Source organism: Lepidochelys olivacea (genome assembly GCF_965140295.1).
Source record: "Lepidochelys olivacea isolate rLepOli2 genome assembly, chromosome: 4".
NCBI classification, from domain to species: domain Eukaryota; kingdom Metazoa; phylum Chordata; order Testudines; family Cheloniidae; genus Lepidochelys; species Lepidochelys olivacea.
This window is the reverse complement of record NC_140414.1, coordinates 145321988-145342058: the sequence shown is the minus strand read 5'-3', so window position 1 is coordinate 145342058 and position 20071 is coordinate 145321988. Positions and strand designations below refer to the sequence as shown.

At 41.3% G+C, this 20071-nt stretch overlaps 1 protein-coding gene across 2 annotated transcripts in view; it reads right to left on the bottom strand.

Moving 5' to 3' along the window:
- The window catches only part of EXOC6B (exocyst complex component 6B), a 449074-nt gene that overhangs the window by 143789 nt on the left and 285214 nt on the right, over nucleotides 1-20071 (bottom strand). The window lies entirely within an intron of this gene.

The window sequence follows — 20071 nt, the reverse complement described above, 5'->3', positions numbered from 1 at the left end:
ACCTTAGAGACTAACAAATTTATTTGAGCATAAACTTTCGTGGGCTAGAACCCACTTCATCGGATGCGTGCAGTGGAAAATACAGTAGGAAGATGTGTATATATATACACACACAGAGAACATGAAAAAATGGGTGTTGCCATACACACTATAATGACAGTGATCAATTAAGGTGAGCTATTATCAGCAGGAGAAAAAAACCTTTTGTAGTGATGATCAGGATGGCTCACTTCCAACAGCTGACAAGCAGATGTGAGTAACAGTGGGGGGAGGCGGGAAATAAGCAAGGGGAAATAGCTTTACATGGTGTAATGACCCATCCACTCCCCATCTTTATTCAAGCCTAATTTAATGTTGTCCAGTTTGCAATTTTGAAAGTGGAAGCCACTGACTGCAAAGTCAAATCAAACTGTGCAAATGCTGGGGCTCCAAGAAGCAGAGTGAAATGCACCTTAACATTGTAAGTAATGTGTAAATATTGACAACATTGAAAAGGGCTTTCTGGACAATTAGCAACTGCTACGGTAAGGCAGGAGTGCTGAATCTCTGCTCTCTTTGTGCCACTGGAGGCAGGGAACCTGGTGCAAGCCCCAAAGGGGAGTGGTCAAGCCCAAGTCCAGGGGACAAGTCTGAGCTCCGTTTGGTATTTGCAGGAAGAGAGGTGCAGCCCAAAAGGCTCGGATTAGGGGAACAGGTTAGGACCAAGAAAAGTGGTTACAATCTTCAAATCAGTCTTCTCTGAACAAGAGCTTCCTGCCCCTCTCTGCTCCATCCAAATACTCCTCTACATTTCCGATAGCAGCTTGAAAATTTTTTTTTTAAAAAAAATCACTCAATTATTCTTGAATCACTGAAGATTGCAAGAACAGTGCAGGCACAAAGGTCAAGATACCGCCTTCAAGTTGCCTCTGCCTCCGATACCCAGAGTTAGGCTCCAAGAACCCACCTCTCACGGTATAGAAGACAGATCTGTGACTCACTTTACTCATCTCGGTGCTGAATGAACTGGTCAGACCATGACACAGCAGAGTGATGCATTGGTTAGGGAGCTTAGCAGTAGACAACTATTAAAACTAAACATATCTAAACCTGTAGGACCAGATAACTTGCACCCAAGAATATTAAGAGAATTGGATAAGGAGCTTCCTGAACCATTAATGCAAATTTTAAACAAATCTTGGAAAACTAGGGAAGTTTTAGAGGAAAGGCAAAAAGCTAATATTGTGCCAATATTTAAAAAGGCTAAAAGGGATGACCTGGACAGGGAACCTGATGCTGACCCCAGGCAAAATCATGGACAGGTCAACATGCGAAGCGACCAGTAAAGAATTAATTGGCATAATTAATGCCAATCAATGTGATTTTGCGAAGATGAGTTCATGAAGCTGATATTTTTAGTTAGATTTAAATTTTGTTACTAAAAGGTAACTGTGTGATATATCATCTTTTGACTTCTATAAGGCATGTGTGTCTTAATACTGCAGGATATTCTGACAAAAAAAAATTAGCACTACATAAAATCAGTGTAGACCATATTACATATATTTAAAACTGGCTAACCATTAGATCTTAATAAGGAATTGTAAATATGGCATCGTTAGCCAGTGAGGATGTTTCCAGAGAAATATTAGAGTGATCAGTTCTTTGCCCAATGCTATTCAATACCTTTATCAATTATTTGGAAAAAAAACTGAAATCATCACTAGTACAATTTACACGACACAAAGATTAGTGAGTCGGTTGTACAGACTGATCTGGATCACTTGGAAAGATGGGCTCATGTGAGCCACATGTGTGTTAATAGAGTGAAATGCAAGATCATACATCTAGGAACAGAGAACACGTCACACGTGCAAGATGGGAGACATGAAAAGGACTTAGCTGACAAATTGGAAATGGTAGAGCAAAGAGCTACAAGAATGATATGAGGACTGAAAAAAAAAGACCCTATAGTGAATTTTTCCTCTTAGCAAATACTGATTTCCTCACCCCTCTATACACTCCCTCCTCCGGTGCTTTTGTCTACTACTGTACACAGATTCATAGATGCTAAGGTCAGAAGGGACCGTTGTAAGGATGAACCAATGCCTAAGGGTTAGAGCACAAGGCTTGGAGCTCTTGGTTCTATTCTAGGTTTTGCTACACATAACAGGTAAGCTCCTTAGGCTGTTTGCTTCACTTTTGCCATCTGTGAATTGAAGAGTGTCACAGATATTAAGAGCCTAATGTATCAAAACTTAGGACTCATTCTTTGAAATGCATTTTTTCTTCACAGACTATCCCAAACAGACAGAAGTGGAGAATTAAGTTTTCTATTTATCTATCAATCAATTTCACTGCAAGCATCCTCCCACTAACCAAGCAATAAATCTCAGGTCTGAAAAGATACCTCCAAACATATGCAATTTCCCGCCCGTCCCCCCCCCCCAGTTAGAAGTGGGGGCAACCTATCTGGAGACCTACCCCCTATGATGTGGGCTTAAACTAAAAAGTTTCTTTAGCAGAAAATAACTTTCAATCATTATCAATGTGGGATCAGTAAAAACCAGTGACCTACATGCAAACAAACACCTGTAAAAGTAAACTACGGTACTTGACTATGGTCTCTAATCCTATCTCAAAAATATTAGAGGGATGATTTTTTTTTTAAACAAACGTCAGGCATGTAAATTGTGCACCTAGTGTGCATAATTACTACAACTACAAGTGCAAATCAAGCAATTGCATGAACAAGTGTCCAGTACTGAATTGTACAAGCAATCACTCATCTACACATAATACAATCACATACACAAATTAGGTGCACAACTGCACATTTTAAAAATTAGGCCTTGTAATTATTGATCTCAGGGTTGTTTTTTTTTTTTTTTTTAGTATCTGAACTTGAAAGTCACCTTGCTTATATAAAAGACCCAGTGCATGCTGTGAATAGCAGAATCTTGAAATCTGCAAGCCTCCATAAATCCTCCTACGCAACCACGTCAATTACGTCACACCATTCACCAGCATATTTACAACTATAAAGTTACTTGTAGACACCTCTGCATTTTTCCTGCTTTAGAACATTAATTCCATTTACAGGGCTGAAGGTTTGTTTTGTGGTATTTTTATTAAAAAGGGAAAATGTTTTTTCCCCAAAATTGTTTACAGTGTGAAAAAAATGTCCAGAGGGTTAGTTGGTTTTAAGAGGGAAATGTGCTCTAGGTTGAGACGTGTCTCTGCATTAGACATGACCAATCTGCAGTTTCAAAGGAATAGGTGACTGGTGTGTGACTTCATCAGATGGAAAGATTAATGGCCACTTTCTGATTGCAGACTGTGTCAAGCTCTGTATTTGAACTGGATCCATGTGGAACGATCCCACGAGCCTGAACACTGAGGCCAGTGTGTTGTGTACAGACTTGGAAGAAGAGTGGGACTGGCACAAAGCTATAAACGACACGGTTGAAGTTTATGTGGCTTTGAAATTTGCCAAGGATAAGAGGAAGAAATTTTCTAACCATTAAATTAAAGCTAGTGATGAACAGTATTTACATATCATGAGGGTTCTGAACACAGAGCAACTCCTGTTGGATTAATAGCTGCCACTTAATCTGGACACCTTGTCAGTTTCATCACATTATACGGTCATTGTAAGGTTATAGGTATTCTGGTGCCCAAATTTACGGAAGTCCAGGAGAAGTGGTGACTACATAAACAAACAGTTACCTTTAAACAACATGAAATAGATTTAGGGATCTGGGCACAACTGGAATCTCCAAACTGGCTGAAAGTGATATCATCCCGGAGTCCATAATCCCATTTCTAAAGCAGTGAAATCCCTGGAGCCAATCACAACGCAGGACTCACTAACATCTGTAAGCCCCTGCTTACTCCTAACAAGCTATTACTTTGTGCTATAGAATCCTCACCTTCAAAGATTGGTTTGGGTCCTGAGAGACCTCCTTTCTCCCTATGACAGGCCATGGCAGACTTGATCAGAGACAAAAGAGTGCTGGTTCAAAAGAGATGGGGATGCTACTACCAACCATCAGTCTTGGGTGCATTTGTGGGGGAATTCATCCCTTGTAGCTCCTCAACTTCTCTGCATAATGCCCCCTGTGCCAAACTCAGGTACTTGGGCTTGGAGTGGGGGAGGAGGATTTAGCTCTATAGTGGAAAGCATGCTACCAGAAGAAAATCACCATGTTTAAACAAAGTTGGGACCTGCATTCTACTACAGCAACATTCTACGATAGGTTTGTCTGACTAATATGGCCAGGTATTTCCCCCCGCTACAGCTGCTAGTCAGACTTCACTATATAGTCTATAGCAGGGATTCCCAAACCGTGATCCATATATTACTGGTGGTACCTGAGCTTGAAGTTCCATTATTTCACTTGACAATGATTTTTTTATTTTTTTTTTTTTAAAAGAAGGTGGTTTGTGAACCAACAAAGTTTGGAAGCCACTGGTCTATTGTATGGTTTTATAAACACAGTTCGGAGAAATTGCCATGTCTTCTCCATACCTGTCTAAGTAAAAATACTAGTAACCACAAAGTCCCTGAAACACAGCGATGGCTAACGTGATTTAAAAATGTAGTCGTTAGTGCAATTCAAAGATCTTCTCACCTGGAGTCTGGATGGCATCTCAAGCCACAACCAGCGGTCTGCGATAATATATGGAACAACGCTGCCCTTGGATTGTGTAATTGCGTTCATCAAGGTTGTGCTAAAGTCCAGCAAAAGCAAGAAAATTCACAGGGTGTCATGACATCTTTAACTAGCTGACCTCCACGGATATTTATAAGACGGAGGGTATGCCATTAAGAAGTCAATAGTTGCCAACTTACTATTCTTATTTTCTATTCCTACTTCAAAGGGAAATTGTGCTCTCTCTGTCATTGCCACACCATGTCATCTGACAGATACTGAGTTTTCAGTCAACTGCCACTTTTCAACAACCAACCCATATAACAAAATAGCAAAGACAGCAGCTTATCCTTACCACACAGCAAGATAAACCAGACAACCAGAAGAGCTCAAGAAAATAGACTAGCTTTGCAGAATGTGTCACGGGCCAACAATCTGAGGCTATTTCAGACCAACCTGGGGAGAGAATGAGTTTCCAGAGTCAAGGTTCCATCACAGAGGATACTGTTTCAGGAGTTAAATTGCTGAGCACAGGCAACTACCACTGAAGTCAACGGTTGCACACTCTCGGGGTCTATCAGGATTTGACCCATAGATTTGAGCAAAAAAGAGATCAGAAGGAAATACCTGATTTCTAATTTAGAGATGCCATGACTGTTCCACAATGTCAGCTGCTTTCCCATAAGCCTTTTTTCATATAGGCATAAAGCAGGAGTTCTCAAACTGGAGGCCGGGACCCCCCAGAGGGTGGCGAGGTTATTACATGTGGGGGTCAGGAACTGTCAGCCTCCACCCCAGCCCCGCTTTGCCTCCAGCATTTATAATGGTGTTAAATATATAAAAAAGTGTTTTTAATTTATAAGGGGGGGGAAGGTGTCACACTCAGAGGCTTGCTATGTGAAAGGGGTCACCAGTACTAAAGTTTGAGAACCACTGGCATAAAGGGATCCAAATCCATTATGAATTGCAGATACTCATCAATGAGAGACAGCGAGAGTTTGCCCCTGTGAAAAGTGAACTCAGGACTCGGCACTGGTGAGGCTTCAGCTGGAGTTCTGTGTCCAATTCTGGGAACCACACTTTAGGAAAGATGTGGATAAACTGGAGACAGTCCAGACGAAAGCGACCAAAATAAGAGCTTTAGAAAACTGGACCTATGAGGAAAGGTTAAAAAAAGCTAGGGGCACGTTTAGTCTGAGGAAAAATGACTGAGCCGCGACCTGATAGTCTTCAAATGTTACGGGCTGTTATAGAGGGGATGGTGATCAATTATTCTTCATGTCCACTGAAGGTAGGACAAGTCGTCATGGGCTTAATCTACCACAAGGTTCGATTTAGGTTAGCTATTAGGAAAAGCTTTCTCACTCTAAGGATAGTTAAGCTCTGGAACAGGCTTCAAAGGAGGTTTGTGTAACCCCCATTACTGGCAGTTTTTAAGAACAGGTTGGACAAACACCTGTCAAGGATGGTCTACTTTGTCCTCCCACAGCACAAGGGGCTGGACTAGATGATGTCTTGAGGTCCTTCCAGCCCTACATTTCTGTGATTCTATGACTTTGGATCCATGCATACACAGATGTAGTGGTAGTTAATGTTTCAAAAGTTCCACACCCCCCGCATCAGGTAATCGAACCCCGGTCTCCCATGTTACAGGCGGAGATACTTACCACTACGCTAATGAGGTGTTACACATGCAGGATCTAGCAAAAAGACGTGCAGTCAAAATCCAAGGCTTTTCCCTTGCGTTTGTTGTGTTGTCTTAAAATCAATGTGTGGCTTTTATTTTTTGAAGGGAAAATAAACAAAAGGAAGGGCAGGAGAGGAGGGAAGTGTCTTGGAATATAGCTGACAAGACTGACCAAAGAACAGTTTCTTCAAAGCATTATGTATTAGTATGTGAGTACGTGCTTAGGCACAGATATTTCTCTGAAAAGCCAGGTCAGTATTTTGATACTAAGTTAGAGTCTGGAAACCATTAAGGCTACCCCTATGCAAATACACACAGCAACTGCTTAATTCCAAAGAAGCTGTGTCATTGAACATACCATAGGGTCTAGCACACAAATCCACAGTAAACGTCACAGTGGATAATTCTGGAATAACCGGTTTCTTCCTAATTTGTGTCACTTAGCGATTGTCTTATTGCCTTGAAACACCAGGGATTGTATGCCTTATACTTTTTATCCTACCTAATGTCATTGTGGATGTTCTCATTCATGTAAATGTCTAACCATTTTTTGAACCCTGCTAAACTCTTGGCTTCAGTGATACCTAGTGGCTGAAATTTCCACAGATTATTAATACAATCTGTAAGAAAAATTATTTCCTCTAGCAGTTTTGAATTTTCTACCTTTCATTTTCAATTGTGTTCCTTTGTTCTTGGATTGGGAAAATGGTAAAAGGAAGCTCCCAAACTGTCTTCTCTAGATCATTAATTATTTGGTACACCTCCATCATCTCTCCTCTTACTTACCTACTCTCTAAACAGAGGATGCTGTTCTGACCTATAATGCACATGTACATGCTAAGACTCTTGATTTTTTTTTCAAAACAAAGAGGGTGTAGAGATTACTGTGGAATTAGCTTTCTTAGTCCTGATGACAGGAGTGTAACCCATCTGACAGCCAAGAGTAACACACATGGATCCAGAAGGGTGGTCTATCCAAATCCTTCCTGGATGGATGATGGAGACAACAGGAGAACCACAAGGTCTGAGGTAAGAAGGAAAAGCAGAGGGAAATAAAAAGGATTTCCCCCTGAAATTTGTAGTACTCTAGGTGCAAAACTGTAACCTATTTCACAAAGAAGTGAAGAGAATACAAAGATCTCCTCTTCATCTTTGATTGTTTTTAAAGGGTTCATAGAGATGATACTGTCTGAAGTTCAAAATGAGGGTGGGAACCTCTGACTATATCTTGGGAGCTATAAAACTAGGGACTTGAGTTTATTGTTTCAGTAGATGAGGATGGATTTAAAATTTCAGATACAGAGCCCATTTTCTCAGGTAAGTGGTGTTCTCCTGACTATAAGACATGGGACCTGGAAGCGTTCACATCACAACTGGTGCTGACTGACACTCTTGATGCAAGTCTCAGCTGAGAAGCTAAGGACTCAGTGAGCCATGGCAATGGAACTCCCTTCTCACCTTCTCAAGTGGTGCCTCTGGAACAGGGGTAAGACACGCTGCCATGGCAGCATGAAGGAAACTCGCATTGCCTATTCTCCATGCTGTAAACTGGACTGTGGAGAAATAAGGGATTTCTATCTCTTGAGCTGTCAATAGGACACTTTTCCACAGCACTACATTCTTACACAAACAAAACTTAAGGAAGGAAGGTATTGTGGATAAGGCTTCTGTCTCAGACTCAGGAGACAGAAATTCTATTCCTGGCTCCACCACAGACTCACTACGCGCATCATCTTGCTCACTCATACTAGAGAGAGGACACTTACCCTGCCCCACAAAGGAGCTAAGAGACTAAATTCATCATGTCTGTCAAGTGCTCTGAGATTTTTGGATGAAGGTGCCAGGGAATTATTGGAGAAACATGAAGGTTCAAAAGTTGGGGTCTCCAGTCACCTATGACTGAAAAGCATTTCAAATAAAAAAAGATTTCATTTCATGAGTCTGTTTACATGTGGAAAGTCTGAGGCCATATACAGTTCTTCTCAATCCCATTTACACTACGGAAAATATTTAGGAGAGTTAAGTCTTTCACTGTTCAACTAGACTCCCTCTTGTTCTCTAAGAGAGTGAGACTTTCTGAATGGGTCTAATTTGTTTCAAACCATTCATCCATTCCATGGCCAGAAGGGACCATTGTGATCTAGTCCAACCCTGTATAACACAGGCCAGAGACCTGTCCTGAAATAATTCCTAGAGCAGAGCTTTTAGAAAAATATCCAGTCTTGATTTAAAAATGGTCAGTGATGGAGAATCTACCATGATCCGTGGCAAGTTGTTCCAATGGTTAATTACTCTCACTGTGAAAAATATACACCTTATTTCTAGACTGAATTTGTTTTGCTCTATCTTCCAACCATTAGATCATGTTAGACCTCTCTCAACCAGATTGAAGAGTCTTCTATTATCAATTTTTTGTTCCCCATGTAGGTACTTATGAACTCTAATCAAATCTTCCCTTAATCTTCTCTTCATTAAGCTAAATAGATTGAGCTCCTGAGTTTACCACTATAAGACATGTGCTCTAATCCTTTAATCATTCTCATGGTTCTTCTCTGAACCTTCTCCAATTTATCCACATCCTTCTTGAATTGTGGACACCAGAACTGGACACAGGATTCCAGCAGTGGTCACACCAGTGCCGAATACAGAGGTAAAATAATCTCTCCACTCCTGCTCAAGATTTCCGTTTATGCATTCAAGGACTGCATTCGCCCTTCCAGCCACAGCGTCGCACTGGGAGCTCATGTTCAGCTGATTATCCAGCACGGCCCCCAAATCTTTTTCAGAGTCACTGCTTCCCAGGAGAGAGTCCCGCATCCTGTAAGCATGACCTAAATTTTTTGTTCCTAGATGTTGACATTTGCATTTAGATAGAAACATCCCCAGTGCCCAACCATTATCAGTGACCACCATTCCAAAACTGAAACCAGAAAACTATATGACATATTTTCATGCTGCTCTTGTGTGACTTTTATTTTGTTCCGTATTTGCTTTGGGAGTAGTATTCTTTCCATTGGAAAAAGGCAGATTTTCCATTAAATACGAAGCAGCTGCCATATTGGAAACAAAATTGATTAAGCGGATTTTTTTCCCCTAATGTATACTCAGAGAGCTCAAACCGTGTTTTTTTTTTTAAAAGTAATCTTTATTACCTTAACTGGCAGACATTTTGCCCTGACAAACCAGCAGGAATATATTATAAAAAAAACTGCAACAACTTTAGGAAACTATCTTAAAGTAAAAAGAAAAGGAGTACTTGTGGCACCTTAGAGACTAACCAATTTATTAGAGCATAAGCTTTCGTGAGCTACAGCTCACTTGCATCTGATGAAGTGAGCTGTAGCTCACAAAAGCTTATGCTCTAATAAATTGGTTAGTCTCTAAGGTGCCACAAGTACTCCTTTTCTTTTTGCGAATACAGACTAACACGGCTGTTACTCTGAAACCTATCTTAAAGTATTATGTGAAAGGTGAAATACTGACAGCACTTGATAATGATGTTCTGCATCCACCCACACAGCAGATACTTTACATGAAGTGGCACAAGGTTCCCCATACGTTACCCCTGTTGATGTGACTAGTTCAGTCTCCTTGTGTATTTAGACTTCTGACTATTTGCTGAGATTGTCAGAAAGTGGGCAACATGGTCTTGTGATGAGCACGAGTCTATTAGGAATGGGACCGAGACCTGACTTGCGTCACTGATGGAGGCCAGACTCAAACTAGTAACTTAGAAGCAAAAAAGCACAGTATCCCATTTCCAATCCCATGTGCTATCAACTCCCTCTTGACAGAATTTCCTTTCTGAGCAGGGTTTGGAGAACTGGCTATAAAGGACCAGTGAACAATATGACTGGCACATAACCTTTAGACTCATGTTACATTTTTATAAGAAACAAGTATATAAATTCAAACACAGTTTAAAACATGTAGAAGTTACACTGGTAAGTGCGGTAGCGAAGGTATTTGGCTCGGATTTTAGCTTGGTTCACTCCACTTATTACCACTCACAAAATACGATGAAAAGGTCCTTCTAAGTTTGAGAATCGAGCTAAAACCACTTAAGCACCTTGCTTGCCCTCTATTATGTCTAATCTGGACTGTAAGGTCTCTTAAAAATAGACTTTTAAAGATGCTATGCACACTTACAGTGCTCCATAAATAATGATTAATCACAGTCATTTCTATAGTGCTATTATAGTATTTGATCACTCCAATTGTTGTTGAAAAGAACAACAACTCTTAGTGCATTTTCTGCGACAATATTGTGAAAAGGGATTCCAGAAACACCAAAGAGAAATCTTTTACATTTGAAGATCTTGCTCCTTTCTCTAAGGCAGATTGGGCTGCTCCTGTGGCTACATGTAGCTAGATAGCGAGGGCTTTTGAAGCAGATGTGGTGTTAATCAGCATTCCTTTTCACATACACAAGGGCAGTCTTATGAGATTTAATGTGACCAGTGCATGAAATAAGAGAAAAGCGTATAATTGCAAAGTCTATTGTTTCACTTAAATTTGAGCCTAAAGGGAAAACACTTCAACTCCCATTAAGGCTTTTGGAAGCTGTGCACTGGAATTCTGGTGCAGGAAACAACAAGCATGTTTGAATCCCTTACCTCTGAAGACGGGTTTTCTATTGCTAATTTCAAAGTTTCATATGCCTGGTTTTTCTATTGCAAAACTTTAAGTATATCATGTTTTTTTTAAAAACTACTCAGTCTGTGAAGTGAACCCAAAGCCAAACATGGCCAATGTAACTAAACAAGTCACATCTAGGTGAATATGAACATGCTGGTTTAAAGGATTTATGGCACAGGGCATTTTGGCTTCAATTACTTTTCAAAGTACTGAGAGCACACAAGAAACCATGTAATTATAAGATAACTTTTTACCCAGCCTCTAGTTAACCAGCCCTCCCCAGGTTAACCAAAAGTCAGTCTTGTCCCTGGATAATTCTTCTTCTAAAAACCCTTTATAAGGACAGGACAGTAACACATGGAAATCATAGAAAATCATAGAATATCAGGGTTGGAAGGGACCCCAGAAGGTCATTTAGTCCAACCCCCTGCTCAAAGCAGGACCAATACCCAGTTAAATCATCCCAGCCAGGGCTTTGTCAAGCCTGACCTTAAAAACCTCTAAGGAAGGAGATTCTACCACCTCCCTAGGTAACGGACATCAAACCAAAACAGGTGAGGCAGCCCAGCAGTGCACAACCAGGTAGGTGACCCTGTTCCAGTTCACAATCTCCATCTCTTGCTCCCAGGCCCAGCTGGGTTTCAGGGGCAGTATGCCCAAACTCACGGGAGGTTTGGTCCTGCACCCATTCAACCCAATGACAGTTTTCGCACTGACTGGAACAGGAGAAGAATCAAGCTGGGGAGGCAGGGGGGAGACATACGAAAAAGAGTACACTGACGACTGCATGGATGGTATTTCAGAAACTTTGCATTGTCTCATCTTCACTAAAATGTAGCCATGTTTGCCTTTGTGTCCCAGACAAGTTACATATAACGTCTAATCTTCATCTTTTTTTCTGTCCACACCAACATGCTATAGCCATGCTATGGCATAAACCTAGCTGGTTCCTAGGTTAAAACAGGATTTCTTTCTGTCTATCCAGACAGGCAAGAGGAAACCGTGTTATTTGGGATAACTATTGTCCACAGCCACCTTTAAACCCGGTTTCAGGATCTTTGAAATGCTGTAACTTTGCGCTATCAGGTTTTATTTTAAAAATTATTTTTTAAAATGCACACTGCAATTAGTGATCTGCTCGATCAATTAGTTCAAACTACCTACAGAACAAAAAATTAGAGAGTTACAGGAAAAAAATCTGTGGCAGTTAAAAACAAATCAACTAAAACCAGTTTAGTACAGCCCCACCATATGAAGGCATTCCTTCACTCCTCACACTTTGCAGGGGACTTACAAAGATCATTATTCACCAATTTAGCTTAATGACACTAATGCACCCCCCTCCACAGGAAGCTGACTCCATAGCGGTCTAAGCACTGGATTACATTTAAAGAAGAAATATATTATCTGGCTTCTGAATAGTGGAAGTCCTAAAAAGCCAGAAGCTGGACTTCTTGTCCCTTAAAGTGCACTGAGGATAACCCCAGGCTGGATCAAAAACAAGACAATAACCAGCACTGCTTCTTTAAATCTCATAGGAGGGGAGAGGGTGCTGTCATCAGAGAGGCACCCCTCTCCTGCAGAGGCAGAGTATGCAGTGGCCACAGCGCTCAGAGTCCCGGCTGATGCAAAGGATGAGCGACTGGGATCAGGAATTGAGCCATCGCTTTGATGGAATCTAGCCTCAAATTGCTTTAACAAACCAATTTCTTTTCAGAAGCTGGCCTTGATTTGAGACCTACATGTTGACTTAGGAACCCCAAGGCGTCCGAAGGCTGAGGCACTCGAGACATAGCTATGCTCAGTTTCCAGGAAAGGGGGTATGTGCATCCAACTGCATCATGAACTGTCACTACTAGTGTCACAGCCAACAGGCAGCTTTAATAAAGAGCATGGGTTAAATGCAGAAGCTTACAGTTGGGGTAAATACTACAGCTTAATGTGTACTATCTTACACCAGAGAACTGAGTAGAGCAGAATTGTGTCTACAATAATGAGGTGCACTTGTTAACACGTGCCATGGCTTGCAAAAATTGGAACAGAAAAAACAAGGTAGCTAGAATGTAGTTTGTGATCTATCCATGAAAATGTCTTAGTTTTTCTACTGAACATGAAAACAAGCATAAATGACAACAATTAGAGGCATTCATTGAACCAGAATGCAGGTCCTGGAGGTCAGCTTTGCTTTCTTTGCGCTAATCCAAATAGCGTGATAGTAACATCAAGAAAAGCCTGCACTACTCGTTGAGAAAATATTCCAGCGTTATAACCAGAGGGGAAGGTTCAGTGGTCTAAAGCATCAGGCTGGGAATATCTAGACTCTGTGGAACCACAGGTTCAAAACCCAGCAGGGTCAGCTGTGCGAGGAAGACACATACTGGGAAACATGTCGATTACAGCGTACGTGGGAGAGGGTTTTTCAAATAAGATATTAAAAACAAAGGCCAAGTCTGCTAAGTGGAGATTAAAGACCCCCATGGTACTTTTCTTCATAGGAATTTGCCTCAGTTTATTTGGCTAAATGACCCCTCTCCCCATTACTGAGAAGGGTGTAGCAGGCAAGAAGCATACCCCAGAGGTGAGTGCATTTCAATAGCACTATATACATAATATCTATATTATTTATGATGTACTGGAATAAAAGGCACCATTTAAATGGAGATCTTCATCATTAGTTCAACAATTTGGGAAGCGTTCATCTTTCGTAAGGTTGCTGCAACCCTGCCACTTGGTGCCAGTATACTCACTGCCTCTGCCTGTCGTACTGCGGATATCAGCTCAGGACAAAGCTTGGTCCTTGGTCTCTGAGCGGTGCTAATGGGTTTGGGAGGAAGTACTAGCCAGTCCACCATGGCTAGAAGGGCTGCTGCAGCCTTTGAAGCAGGTAAGGGATCCTGGCAGACTAGGTTTATGGGTGATAGCTGACTCTCGAGTATTCTTTCTAAAAAGATGCTATGTCAGTGCTCCACTTATTGAACCGAGAGCGCCTTGTATGTCAGGAAACCTGCTTCTTCACTGTGCTCCGACACACTCTATTTATTCACTTTCTAATAATAAATGGAGGGAAAATCGTACATTCTGGCAGCAGCGACAGGGTTAAATGTCTACTCTGAAACATTAAGCTTTTGGCTGCTTTTCTACTTATCTTCATCCCTCCCAGAATACAGACCTTTTCTGGTTCAAATAACCCTCTAACATTTGAACTGCGAGCAGAACATACTGAATGCATACAACACACAGTCATACTCACCGACATTGTAGAATGGACATCTACATCCCCCTACAGAGGACAACACAGGGAATTTAAATCAAATGCATCAGAGAGCAAAGGAACAGTGTGAAATGTAGTGAGGTGGGAGCAGTTCAGGAGTACCGTGATCATCTCCTACAACAAAGCTTACTCTTTAAACGAGACTCTCACTAAAGCTGTCACTTCAAAAACTTGACAGCATATTAAAGAACTGCACACACATTTAAATTGACACCCTTATCTCAGTACCTCACTATTATCTCAGTATTAAGCTACAATATAATGAAGTTTTTAGGGCTCATATTCTGTTTTCATGCCAGATATTTTCCACCAGGACACTGTAAGATGAGCATCTTGACCAAAACAGTCAAGGCTATGCCTACAATAAACCTCAGATTTGTCCTGAATTTACTTCCATGCACTGTTTTCCTTCTTTCAATATGTTATGGAGGCAATGTTTCATCTACTAAAGCAACATAGGAAACCATTTTCTTTATAAGAAAAATCTACCTCTCTTTTAAAGTTCTCTCTACAAAACATGTGAACTGCCAGAATCACTGCGTTTATTTGCAACTGCAAAGAGATGTCGATACAGCTAATGGGGCACTGGACAAAGCATCCCAAGCAAAGAATCCATACAGTTTACACAGTTACAGCTGAAATCTGTGTTCACCATCTGGCAAAAATAAACACACAGGAAAAGACTCCCTGTGCAAAGAGTTCATGCTGAATTGCTTGAGACTGGAGAGGTTACAGTTGTAGGATTGCTGAAAGATTACTTCCCTTTCCCAGGTCACTGTCACCTCTTGGCCTCAGCCGATTACCTTCCAAAGGAGGTTATCAAGATACAAGACTAACAGAGGATTAAAGGAAACTTAAAATAAAAACAAAACACACCCCTTTCCCCAACTCCCGTCCCCGCCCCCAGCAAAAAAACATCCTTGCTTTGTTAACCTGACAGCTCATTGTAGGTGTTGACACAACCCTCCATCTTTGAAAGGCTTAAAGTCAACAAATCAGTGTGTTTGGAGTAGCCTTGTCAATGCGATTTACATTAGCTTGTCTAACAAGAAATAAAAACAACAATCAGCCATTGTGGACAAAAGGCTTTTTCATTCATTCTCTTGAAAGCGTTTTGCACAAAATATTAATCTGTTTAAACTGTGGCCCTTTGCTCCCTAAAGAGCGGGGAAGCCACCTTTTTTTTTTTTTTTAGCAAAGCATTTTATTAAAACTTTTACAGAAGGAGAGTGCGCTACCTTACCAACAGTGAGGCAGGCAGCATATCGTAACTAACTCGCACTTGCTAATTCAGAAAGGAAAGAGCCTCAGGGCCAAATGTTAGCTGTGCTTTTATTCCCAATACCATATTATTTGTTTTGAGACGTTTAGAGCACTTAGCAGACCATTTTTAAATTGTGGCTATAAACCACCATGGAAGTTCTGTGCTGTGGTGTTATGTGCCAGAGTCTGGATGGCTTAACCACGAACTCTTCACCCTGCAACATGTGCTAAAGACATGCTGCTGGGTCCTGGCTCCAATTTGCAGTGCTGCATTTGCCATCTTCCCAAACTAGCAGAAAGTTAGGAAGGAATGCAAATATGTCCTTCCCTAAGCAGCCCTGTCCATCCTAGCCATCAATACACTAATCTGTGCTCTAAAAATCCATATCTAAAGCCAAAATGCTGTCAAAGGATGAGAGCAAAAAAACTAACAGAATCCAGGGAATTCAGCATTTAAGGAAATTGCCATTTTCCTTAGAAATACCTGCTACTGTTTCGCTCTCTCCCAATCATGATAGATGACTCAGTAGAAACTACAATAGACACTTCCCTCCCATCATCCCCGACGAAGTCCAAGCTGACACCGTGGAGTTGAAACTGGAAAATACAACTTGAATGTATGAGAACAAAGGAGACATTTAAAGTTCTTTTTAAGTTCTACTAATTTGTAATACTTTGGGTCAATATTAAAATTTTACCTTACAGCTATCGTGAAAGTTTAGGGTCTCTTGTGGATTCAAATCAGAATTACATGACCAAAGCCCAGCTCTCAGACCAAGATTTACCCTGCATACTGTTCAGAGTTACCACTTTAATTTTTTCAGCAGAAATGCTGACTTGAGGCACTTGGGTTCTGCAAGTAGATCTGATCTGCTGGATGCTTAGAGCCCTGACTCTGCAGAGACTTCGATACACAGGAACAGTCCCATTTAAGACAATGGAACTACTCACATGCATAAAGTTAAGCAAGTGAATAGGTCTTTGCAGGACCAGGGCTTCGTCTCAGGGTTATACTTCAGGTCTGGTCCTTTTTGTGTAACTTTTGTGTAGCCTTGGGAAAATTCTGCATGCCATGGTGAGTTTCTTTGATCAGCAAGCAAAACATTACAAACTTTTATTAGGATCATCATGATGAAAGGCAGGCAAGTTGCTTTTGAGTGTGGGCTGGTAAATTTTCATGAACATTTTCAAGGGTTACTTTAATGCTTACCATTCAACCTGTCTCTTGCTATTAGTCATTTCCAGAGACTAATGTTGACTTTTATTCTGGTGAATTTGAAAAGTTAAAAAAATTAGTGGAGAATATTTGTGATGTTTTTAATTGTGTGAATTCAAGAACTGTGAAAGGTGCCTGATCAACAACCCTGGGAAACAAAGTAACCGCAGAACAGGAGCAAGATGGCCAGGGAAAAGGGGCTCTTAACTCAGCATGTCTCAACCCTGTTTTGCAGGGCCATTTCTATCAGTGAGAGGAAAGTTCACTCTCCATGGACCACTCAATATTTTACTTCTCTTATTTAGCAGCTAATAGTGTGCAACCATGATGGTAATTTTGGGGGGGAAATTGAGACTGCAAACTCTCTTCACACAACGCACCAACACTCATCCCATGGTAGTAATATTCTGTCAATAATGACTTGGGCTGGATTCAAACCAGCAAGCTAGAGGTGAAAGGCTCTATTATTCCTTAGCAATACTCCCATATATACCTATAATTCATCTTTTTTGTTTAGTTGTTTTCTCTTTCATCCATATTCTTCTACAAAATACATACCGCTTTTGTACTGCTTCTACATACTGCTTTTATACAGGTAGACTTGGGATTTCTTTTGTGCATAATGGTTGATGTTTTATTTGAAAACAATAAAACAACCCACTTAGGGCATGGCTACACTGGCAGATGTAGAGCGCTTTGAGTTAAACCAGCCTTCGTACAGCGCAGTAGGGAAAGCGCTGCAGTCTGTCCACACGGACAGCTGCAAGCACACTGGCGTGGCCACATTCGCAGCTCTTGCAACAGCCACAGAGAGCAGTGCATTGTGGTAGCTATCCCAGCATTCAAGTGGCTGCAACGTGCTTTTCAAATGGAGGGTGGGTGGGGCGGGGCATGACAGGAAGTGTGTTGTGTGTATGTGGGGGGAGAGAGAGAGTGGGTTTTGGGGGGGCTGAGAGCATGTTGGCATTCTGTCTTGTAAGTTCAGACTGCAGCAGACCCCTCGTCTCCCTCTCCCACACAGCATTCCACAGTAATGGTTGCTTTGTCTCGGAGCAGATAAGCAGCCGGATGTCAGAAACGGAGCTTTCAAAGGGCATATCCGCATTCCTACAGCGAGTTCAAAACAATGAGAAGCCACTTGACTTAAGGGGATTATGGAACGTTTCCGGAGGCTGATCAGAGCGCAGTAATGCAACACCTCGTTCACACTGAGGCCCGGGCATTTCAACCAAGGCACACCAAGCGTTAATCTTCTCGCCAAGATGAAGTACCAGGAGCGCTCTAGCCGTGGAGTCAGAGCACTCTACGTGCCTTTGCCAATGTGGACGGGTAGTGAGCTAGGGCGTCCGGGGCTGCTTTAATGCCCTCTAACTCACAAGTGTAGCCAAGCCCTTAGAAACAGAGCAAAATTATGGGATCAATCAGGAAAACCCATCAAGAATGGGAGAGAAAAGAGACCAAGGCTAACAATGAAGTCAATATACTTTAAGTAAAGGATTTGAAAAAAACAAAACCAGGATATATACGTCACAATTCTCCCTGTCTTTAACATTGGCTACAAGTTACAGAGGAACCCTTGAGCAACTTAGAATGAAGGCACAGTCACACGGTTCTTGTAAAGAACATAGCTTTGAAATATCAAAAATTCCACACCCACCTCCCCGTACAAACTAATTAAGCCAGATCTGCAGCATTACAGATCACACTTTTAGATCTGATTAACTATCTCCCACACCTCCACAGGGCAGTTGTGAGGATTCGGTTTTGTATGATGCTTTGAGGATAAGGTGCTATATACGTGCTGGCTCAATGTTGTTAACTTGTTACCTGGCATCCTCACTGTTAGGAAAAGCAGAGTGACTTTTTGAGCAGCTGGGTAGTTTTACATATATTAGATTGATAGAGAGGTTGCTTCTGCCCACCTCAATCTTTTTTTTGGAGTAAGCAGATGCCTTCCCTATTCCCAAAACAATTTTGATTAATTTGAAAAGGAAACGTTAAAGTTTTAAGGAAGATAAATCACTCCAGATCCATCTCATAAATCACTGCGGGCATGTCTTTCCTTCTTTGCAGCCCCACGTTAGCCATGCTTAATGCTCCAGTGAAAAGACACCCTGTCAGTCAGGTCTACAGCAAAACACCACAGAAGCTGAGGATGAACAAAGAGGGAGTTTCTCTCCTTACTGACAGGTGTGTGTGTGTGAAAGGGTTGAAGGAGAAGGGGTATGCTGCAATGATTTTGTGGACACTTATTTATTTTCCCAAATAAATATTCATTTGGATTCCTACAAAAACATGCCTCTCCTATCACCCCAGGTGCTCAGGCATTAAAAACACCAATAAAGCATCCAGACTAAACTGAGAAAGTATGAATTCTTCTTACTTTTTACTGTACCATCTCTACCTAGCAAAACCTTACTTTTGCTACCAGCTAACTGAATTACTCCGCTAGTTCAAGCAGTAGAGGTATGTGCTATGGGGCTGAAGGTCCAGATACAAAACCTGATGACAACCCATGATAGAGGTCATTGTACTTATATCTAGATCCCTAGTAAGAAGACATCTAGTAGTTAAAGAATCCAAATGGGAGCCAGCAATCCCCAAATTCTATGTCTGGTTCTGATACGAGTCCCTGTCTGGCAACTGACATGTCAATTCTCTATCTACGCTGCAATATGGGATGGAGTCATTTTGAAAACATAGGTGACCCAAAAGGAAGAGATGGGTGAAAACTCTCCAATCTCTCTCCACCACAGCCCAATCTCTCCCCCAAAAGTTAGTTGCGATGCTTAACATTCCCCCTTCTCACCTCATTCACAGTGGTGTCTTCAAATCTGATTAACTGGAACAAATCCTTCTCACCATGCCTCTGGCTGTTCCTCCTTCCCTAGGAATCAGAACTAATTCCCTTCCAGCTGTCAAATCTTCTAGACACCACAACAAGGACCCTTATGGGATCCAAGATGCCAAAGGCGTGGGATTTCAAAAAGGAACCACTAAGGGTTTGGCTTTCATATTGGCTAAATGACACTGACGAGTGGTCTAAAACCTTTGTAGTAGTTCAGTCAGAGAGATGAACAAACAGGATGAAGCTAAGACAGAGAGAACTACAAATGCTTAAGGGTCAGCCTTTTAGTCTATATAACGGTTGATGAGATTTAACAAACTACGTGCCCAGATGCCACTGAGTTGGGCAGCTACCAGAGTGAATGATAAGTAGTAAAATGAAAGCGTGAAAAGATGTAACCACATGTAATAGAAATACATTTTTCAATTATTTTGACATTTCAAAGTTCTACTGATGGAAATTAGTACCAGGGAGAAATCCATAGGACCCAAAATAAATTTTAACAAAAAAGGAG